Raw genomic sequence first — 6,772 nt, 5'->3', positions numbered from 1 at the left:
ATAAGACGTGTTCTTTCTGTAATTAAGTGTTTTTCATTTATTTTTTTTTGCTTAATTAGCTTAAGAGCCGCCTTAACAGTCTGCGGCAATCGTGCTCTTAATTTGGCTCCTGAAGGAAACGTATCTTATAGCACACATGGGTGGAGGAGAGTTTGGTCTTTCAACCTTCTCGGCTTCTCTCTCTTGCATCATCTCCTTTCTCTCTCGATTACTCTTCTCGGTTTTGTCTTAATAGGGCCTCCTGGCCGTCGCGGAAGAAGGAGAGAGGTTTGTTTTGGGAGGAGAGAGGTTTGTTCTGAATCGAAATCAAAGGCGAGGGGTTTGTTCAGAATCGAAATCGAAGGCCCCTCACATCGGTTAGATGAGTCCTTGTTCAGAATCGAAATCGAAGATCTTCTGAAAACGAAAACGAAATCAAAGGTTATATCTCCATCTTTTGGGTTATCTTCTCTTAGATGTTGTAGAGAATTGAGTTCACTACAAGAATAGAGTTCTTCTTTTTTTTTGGTAAAATAAGAATTGAGTTCATTACGAAAACTGCTTTAGCTCTCTGTGCATTTCTTTTACAATGCTGAATCTCTTGGTTTTAAAAACTGATCATATTGATGGTTAATTGGTCCTTGTTTCTCTATAAAGTCTTGAGTTTTACTTGTCTTGTCTTTTTTTTTTTTACTGCCTTCAAACTGATGATGATCTTCTTGAGTAATTGCTCTTTGTTTCTTTATATAAAAAAATCTGCGTTTTGGTTTTAGTTTTGGTTTTGATTACCATTGCTGATTGGGTTTCAATATTTTCAATCCCCTGTTCTGAATACAGAGCCAACAAGTTTTAATTCTCTTTTAGTCTTCTTGATTGCTTTCAAACTCGTTAAATCCATTCAAAGATCCTACTTCTTCAGTTGAGATATTGCTTTGGCTGTGCTAAGTTTTTCAGTTTCTCTTTAGGCAAATTAGACAAAGTCATCTCCCTAAACCTTTTTTGACCACTCAATTGATTCTCTTTCTGATTTAGGATGGAAGTGACCAAGCTTCATTCTCTTCACAGCACACGAACGCACAGAAACAAGGCTCTGTTTCCAACGACAGTAGCAAGGCATCACGCTTAATGTTTGCTTATCGCTGATTGCTCTTAGTCAAGGAGAAGATCCAAGGCAAGGAATTTCCATCGACCTACAAAGACCAGAGGTATCAACATAATTGTATATACTTCTGTTTTGTGTCGGGATGAATTTCTAACAGGTTAAGAAGATTCATATTGTAAACTTTGGTAGATGGTTGTTTATTTCAGTGATAGTCGCAGAGGTCCATGGAAGCTTCATTGTGCAAAGCTAGTCTTGTTTTAAAATAGCAGAATATCTATTGTCTCTCAGTGTAGTCGACATCAGAGTACATTCCCTTGAATCCTGAGAAAAGGTCGATTCCTTAAAGGTTGTATTGATGATACTTATGTAATGATTTCCACATTAGGATTTGTCACAACGTTCTTAATAGTTTCATTACCAAATTATTTAGTCATTTGATTATAACAGCACCATGTACAAGTATGTTTTGACTTTCTCGTACTTTAAGAAAATTGTTTGTCTTTACACTTGCTATGATTTTGAATGGAGTAAATATGAGGTTTGTACTATATACATCACAAAATCAATGTTACAAGGCTCGAAAACGTTCAACGTTATAACTTACAACCCTTTGTTCTTCTTTCTCATGTTCTTCATTTCTTTGTCATGTTCAAATTATTATCGTTTATTTTACTAATATTTGTTTTTATGTTTTTATTTTAAACTCAATATTTAAAATGTTATTTTTACTATATTTTAGAGTAATTGAAGTATAAACACAAGAATTATTTCATAATTAATTCATTGCACATTTAGGGTTTTTGTCACTTATTTTTAAAATTGTATTGACCATTATACTCCTATTCCTGAACGGTTTCTATCTTCGATATTTATTCTTGAGAACACATCAGAGTTCTTTTCTCTCTCCTTTCTTAGAAACTTCAACCTCTCCGACAAAACTTTCGACGTTAGATATATGCTCTGGTGGCCTTCTTCTCCGTGCGTGGCCACCAGAGGCTTCCTCCTCTCATTCTCCTCTTTGATTTTTGCTCTGCTTTGCCATCTTTCGGTCATTTGTCGATATGCGTGATATTGTGGGGGAAGCTCCGCCGAGGGTTGTCTTCATCCGCTCCGGGGGATGTAGATCCGAGGTCGGGGGTTCTTCTCTGGAGTGGTCCTGGTGGTGGATCGGAGTCAGCTCTCCGGCTTTCTCATCGTGAATCTCGATTTTGTCTTTGAAGGTCTTGCGGTGTGAACAGAGGCAGAGGCGAGTGACGGTAATGGGTGGGCTCTCTCCTCCTGGTCTGGTCGTGTGGTTATCCGAAGAGTTACTCTTCGCTGTGGAGTGGAGTGATTAGCTCTCTCTTGCTGGCGGCTTAATGTCTCTGTCGTTCGATGAGGGTCTGTTTGTTACTCAGGGTTGGTGACGGTTCATTCCCGTCAGAGCGTACACAGATTATGGAGCGGCTGTGCGGTTGTTTCGTTTCTGTGGTTTGTCTTTGGATTGATCACTCAGGTCCTACTCCTCTCTACTGTGACAACACCGCAGCAATACACATCGCCAACAACGCCGTCTTTCATGAACGGACAAAACACGTTGAGCGTGATTGCCATATTGTACGCGAGCGAGTTGTCTCAGGAATGATCAAAACTCTTCATGTGCGTTCGGAGAATCAGCTTGCTGATATCCTAACTAAACCTCTATATCCAAACCCTTTCAAACATATCTTAAGCAAGATGGAGTTTATCAATATATATGCTCCATCTTGAGGGGGAATATTGGTTTATATAGCTTTTACATTGTATTCGGTTTAGTTAGTTTCACTTATCACACCCGGTTTGTCCCGGTTAACTGATTCTATCAAGTGTATATAGTGACTCATTTGTCACAACGTTAATACTAACAGAAAAGTATTTCTATTTTGGCTTCTTCTTCCTCTCTCATGAACGTCCTTTTCTCCATGTTTGTTTGAAGAAGAATCCATATTTTCTGTTCATTTGATTCACTAAAATGGTATCAGAGCGTTGAGCTCAGCTCAACATCGTTTCCTTCTCACGATTTGTGTTTGATCGAGCTTAGTTTTGGGTTTTCTCCCTCGGTTCTCTGTTCGTTCGAGCTTTGTCGTTTTATGGATTTTCTTTTCCGATCATCGATTCTGTCGCGATGGTGGTCAATCATCGTCGCAGTCGTCGTTCTGGTCGTTTTACACGTGCTGGTAGCTCGAATCATCCTCCTGGTGGCTCCGCTTCTCCTGCTGAAGCCGTTGCAGCCCCATCTCTCGGAGATTCGTTCGCTCTCTCCGCCGTGATGAACCCCGACAACGTTCACTCTCCGCTGTTCCTTCATCATGCGGATCATCCAGGCTTGCAGATCGTTTCCGTACAGCTGGATGGATCCAACTACACTCAGTGGTGCTCTGCCATGAAGATCGCTCTTGGCGCGAAGAACAAGATCTCATTCGTTGATGGATCTTTGCCTCGTCCTGACTTAGGTAATCCTCTGTTCAGAATATGGTCTCGCTGTAACAGCATGGTTAAGTCATGGTTGCTTAACTCTGTCACCAAACAGATCTATGGTAGTATCTTAACGTTTGCTGACGCCACTGAGATTTGGGATGATTTGCACAATCGTTTTCACAAGACAAACCTTCCCCGAACCTTTCAACTGATACAACAAATCCAAGACCTTCGCCAAGGTTCTATGGATCTCTCTAGCTACTACACAACCCTCAAAACACTTTGGGACAATCTCGATGGTGCTGAACCCTCAGAGATGTGCTTGTGTTGTAACACATTCAACTGTGTCAGTCAACGTTCTGCTAAGGTAAAGGTTGAGAGGGGACAAATCATAAAGTTCTTATCTGGCTTGAATGAGAAGTATTCTATCATTCGCAGTCAGATAATCATGAAGAAGCCCCTCCCTGATCTTGCTGAGATTTGCAACATCCTTGATCAAGATGACAGTCAACGTCAGTTTAGCTCTGTGATCACTCCTACCGCGTTTCATGTTAGCCATGACTTCTCTCAGTCTTTCGTACTGACCTCGTCTGCTAACACACCGGCTCCTAGTGATCAAAGCAACCCCTCATCTGGTGTGTTGAACGCCTTTCACAAGAAGTCTACTGCAATTTGTTCTCACTGTGGTAACACCGGTCATGTCATCGATCGTTGCTACAAATTGCACGGCTACCCTGTTGGTTGGAAGAAAGGCAAACCCGGCTATGATAAACCCAAGTCTACTGCAGTGGCTGCTAAAGTTTCTGTTCAGTCTTCTCCTGTTTCTGGCTTGGATAATCTTGTTGGTCAGTTGAATAAGGACCAGATTCAGAACTTCATTGCTTACTTCAGCTCTCAACTACAGACTAAATCGTCTGATTCAGCTTCTGTCTCTGCAGTCCAACAACATGATCCTTCTGGTATCTCATTCTCTTCCTCCACTTTTCGTTTTGTTGTGTCACTGATCAGCAAACGTGGATAATTGATTCCGGTGCCACACATCATGTTTCTCATGATCGTAGTGCATTTACTTCTCTTGATACATCTGTTCATCCTCTTGTGAATCTTCCTAATGGTTCAACAATCAAAGTTGGTGGTGTGGGCAGTATAACACTTACTCAGACCCTGACCCTGCAGCATGTTCTATTTATACCAGAATTTCGTTTGAATCTCTTGAGTATCAGTTGTTTAACGTCAGATCTTGGTGCTCGCGTGATCTTTGATGCTGGATGTTTTGAAATACAGGATCCTTCCAAGGGGTCGATGATTGGCAAAGGTAGACGGACAGCGAACTTGTACGTTCTGGATCTTGAAGATCATGGATCTGCTGCTTCGGATACGTATATTTTTCATTCAAATGCTGTTGTAGATGCTTCTATTTGGCACCAACGTTTTGGTCACACTTCTTTTAAAAGACTAGAGCTTCTCCATGATGTACTTGGATTTTCGAAAGCTAAGAATAAAGGATCTTTACATTGTGATATCTGTCATCGAGCTAAGCAAAAGAAGTTAATGTACACATTGAATCCTAAGCTTTGCTCCCATCCTTTTGATCTACTTCACATCGATGTTTGGGGTCCATTTTCTGAGCCAACACAAGAAGGTTACCGTTACTTCCTCACAATAGTCGATGACCACACACGAGTTACCTGGATCTATTTACTCAAACTGAAGAGCGACGTCCTTACCGTGTTTCCAGACTTCATTACAATGGTTGAAACTCAATATTCAACTCGAGTTAAGTCAGTACGCTCAGACAATGCGCCTGAACTACGTTTTGAAGCTCTGTATAAAGCCAAAGGCATCGTCTCTTATCACTCTTGTGCAGAAACTCCGGAACAGAACTCCGTTGTTGAGAGAAAACACCAGCACATACTCAACGTAGCTCGTGCACTGATGTTCCAGTCTGGGATTCCATTAAATATGTGGGGTGATTGTGTTCTTACTTCGGTCTTTCTCATCAATCGAACACCTTCTCCAGTAATCTCCAACAAGACGCCTTATGAGATGCTTACTAACAAGCTTCCAGATTACTCCAATCTAAAGACATTTGGCTGTCTCTGTTACGTAAGTACCTCTCCTAAGCAGCGTCATAAATTTCAAGATAGAGCTCGTGCTTGTGTGTTCCTTGGATACCCTTCAGGATACAAGGGTTATAAGTTGCTTGATCTACAGACCAACAACGTCTTTATATCTCGAAATGTGGTATTTCATGAGACATTGTTCCCATATCTTCAATCTTCTACGCCTACTGGTTATGAAGAGTTCTTCCCACAGATATTCACTCCTACAGAGCCATCTGAGCCTGCATCCTGCTCTACTCCTCCTGTTATACCTCAACCTGTCAATGTTCCCACCAAGAGGATCTCTAAACCACCACGTCATCTTCAGGATTACCAATGTTCCTCTGCAGTTTCTTCAACAGAACACCCCATCTCCAACGTAATTTCCTATGCTGCTCTCTCGGATCCTTACATGATCTTTATTAATGCTCTCAATAGCATACTGAGCCTTCTTCTTATGCTCAAGCCCGTAAAATCAAGGAATGGTGTGACGCTATGGGTATTGAGATAACGGCTCTTGAAGATAATAAGACATGGATTGTATGTTCTTTGCCAGCAGGGAAGACAGCAGTGGGTTGTGAGTGGGTTTTCAAAATCAAGCTTAATGCTGATGGAACACTTGAAAGGTATAAAGCACGCCTCATTGCTAAAGGATACACTCAACAAGAAGGCTTGGACTACGTTGAAACTTTCTCCCCTGTGGCCAAGTTAGCCACTGTGAAACTTCTTATAGCTGTTGCAGCTGCAAAAGGATGGTCTCTTTCTCAACTAGACATATCGAATGCCTTTCTCAATGGCGATCTAGAAGAGGAAATATATATGACTCTCCCACCTGGATACTCTCCAAGACAGGGGGAATCTTTCCCACCAAACGCAGTCTGCAAACTCAAGAAGTCTCTTTATGGACTCAAACAAGCATCTCGCCAGTGGTTCTTAAAATTCTCTGCTGCTTTACATGAGTTAGGATTCAAGACTTCTTCTGGTGATCACACCCTTTTCATCAAGAACTCTGGTAACGTTTACATGGCTATATTAGTCTATGTTGATGATATTATGATTGCTAGTAGCTGTGATCGTGCCACGACCCTTTTAAAGAAAGCTCTTGAAACTTCTTTTAAACTCAGAGACTTGGGGACACTTCGATATTTCTTGG

The 6,772-nt window shown here is 41.3% G+C and overlaps 1 long non-coding RNA gene across 1 annotated transcript; it reads left to right on the top strand.

Moving 5' to 3' along the window:
* Nucleotides 1-77: 77 nt before the first annotated feature.
* On the top strand, nucleotides 78-1,489 carry LOC106296861. Its single transcript, XR_001261335.1, has 3 exons — nucleotides 78-420; nucleotides 1,012-1,184; nucleotides 1,288-1,489. It is a non-coding gene; the product is annotated as an uncharacterized LOC106296861 (long non-coding RNA).
* The last annotated feature ends 5,283 nt before the right edge of the window (nucleotides 1,490-6,772 follow it).

The sequence above is a fragment of the Brassica oleracea genome, chromosome C1 (assembly GCF_000695525.1).
Source record: "Brassica oleracea var. oleracea cultivar TO1000 chromosome C1, BOL, whole genome shotgun sequence".
NCBI classification, from domain to species: Eukaryota; Viridiplantae; Streptophyta; class Magnoliopsida; order Brassicales; family Brassicaceae; genus Brassica; species Brassica oleracea.
The sequence above is the reverse complement of the archived record's forward strand: the minus strand, read 5'-3'. Positions and strand labels throughout refer to the sequence as shown.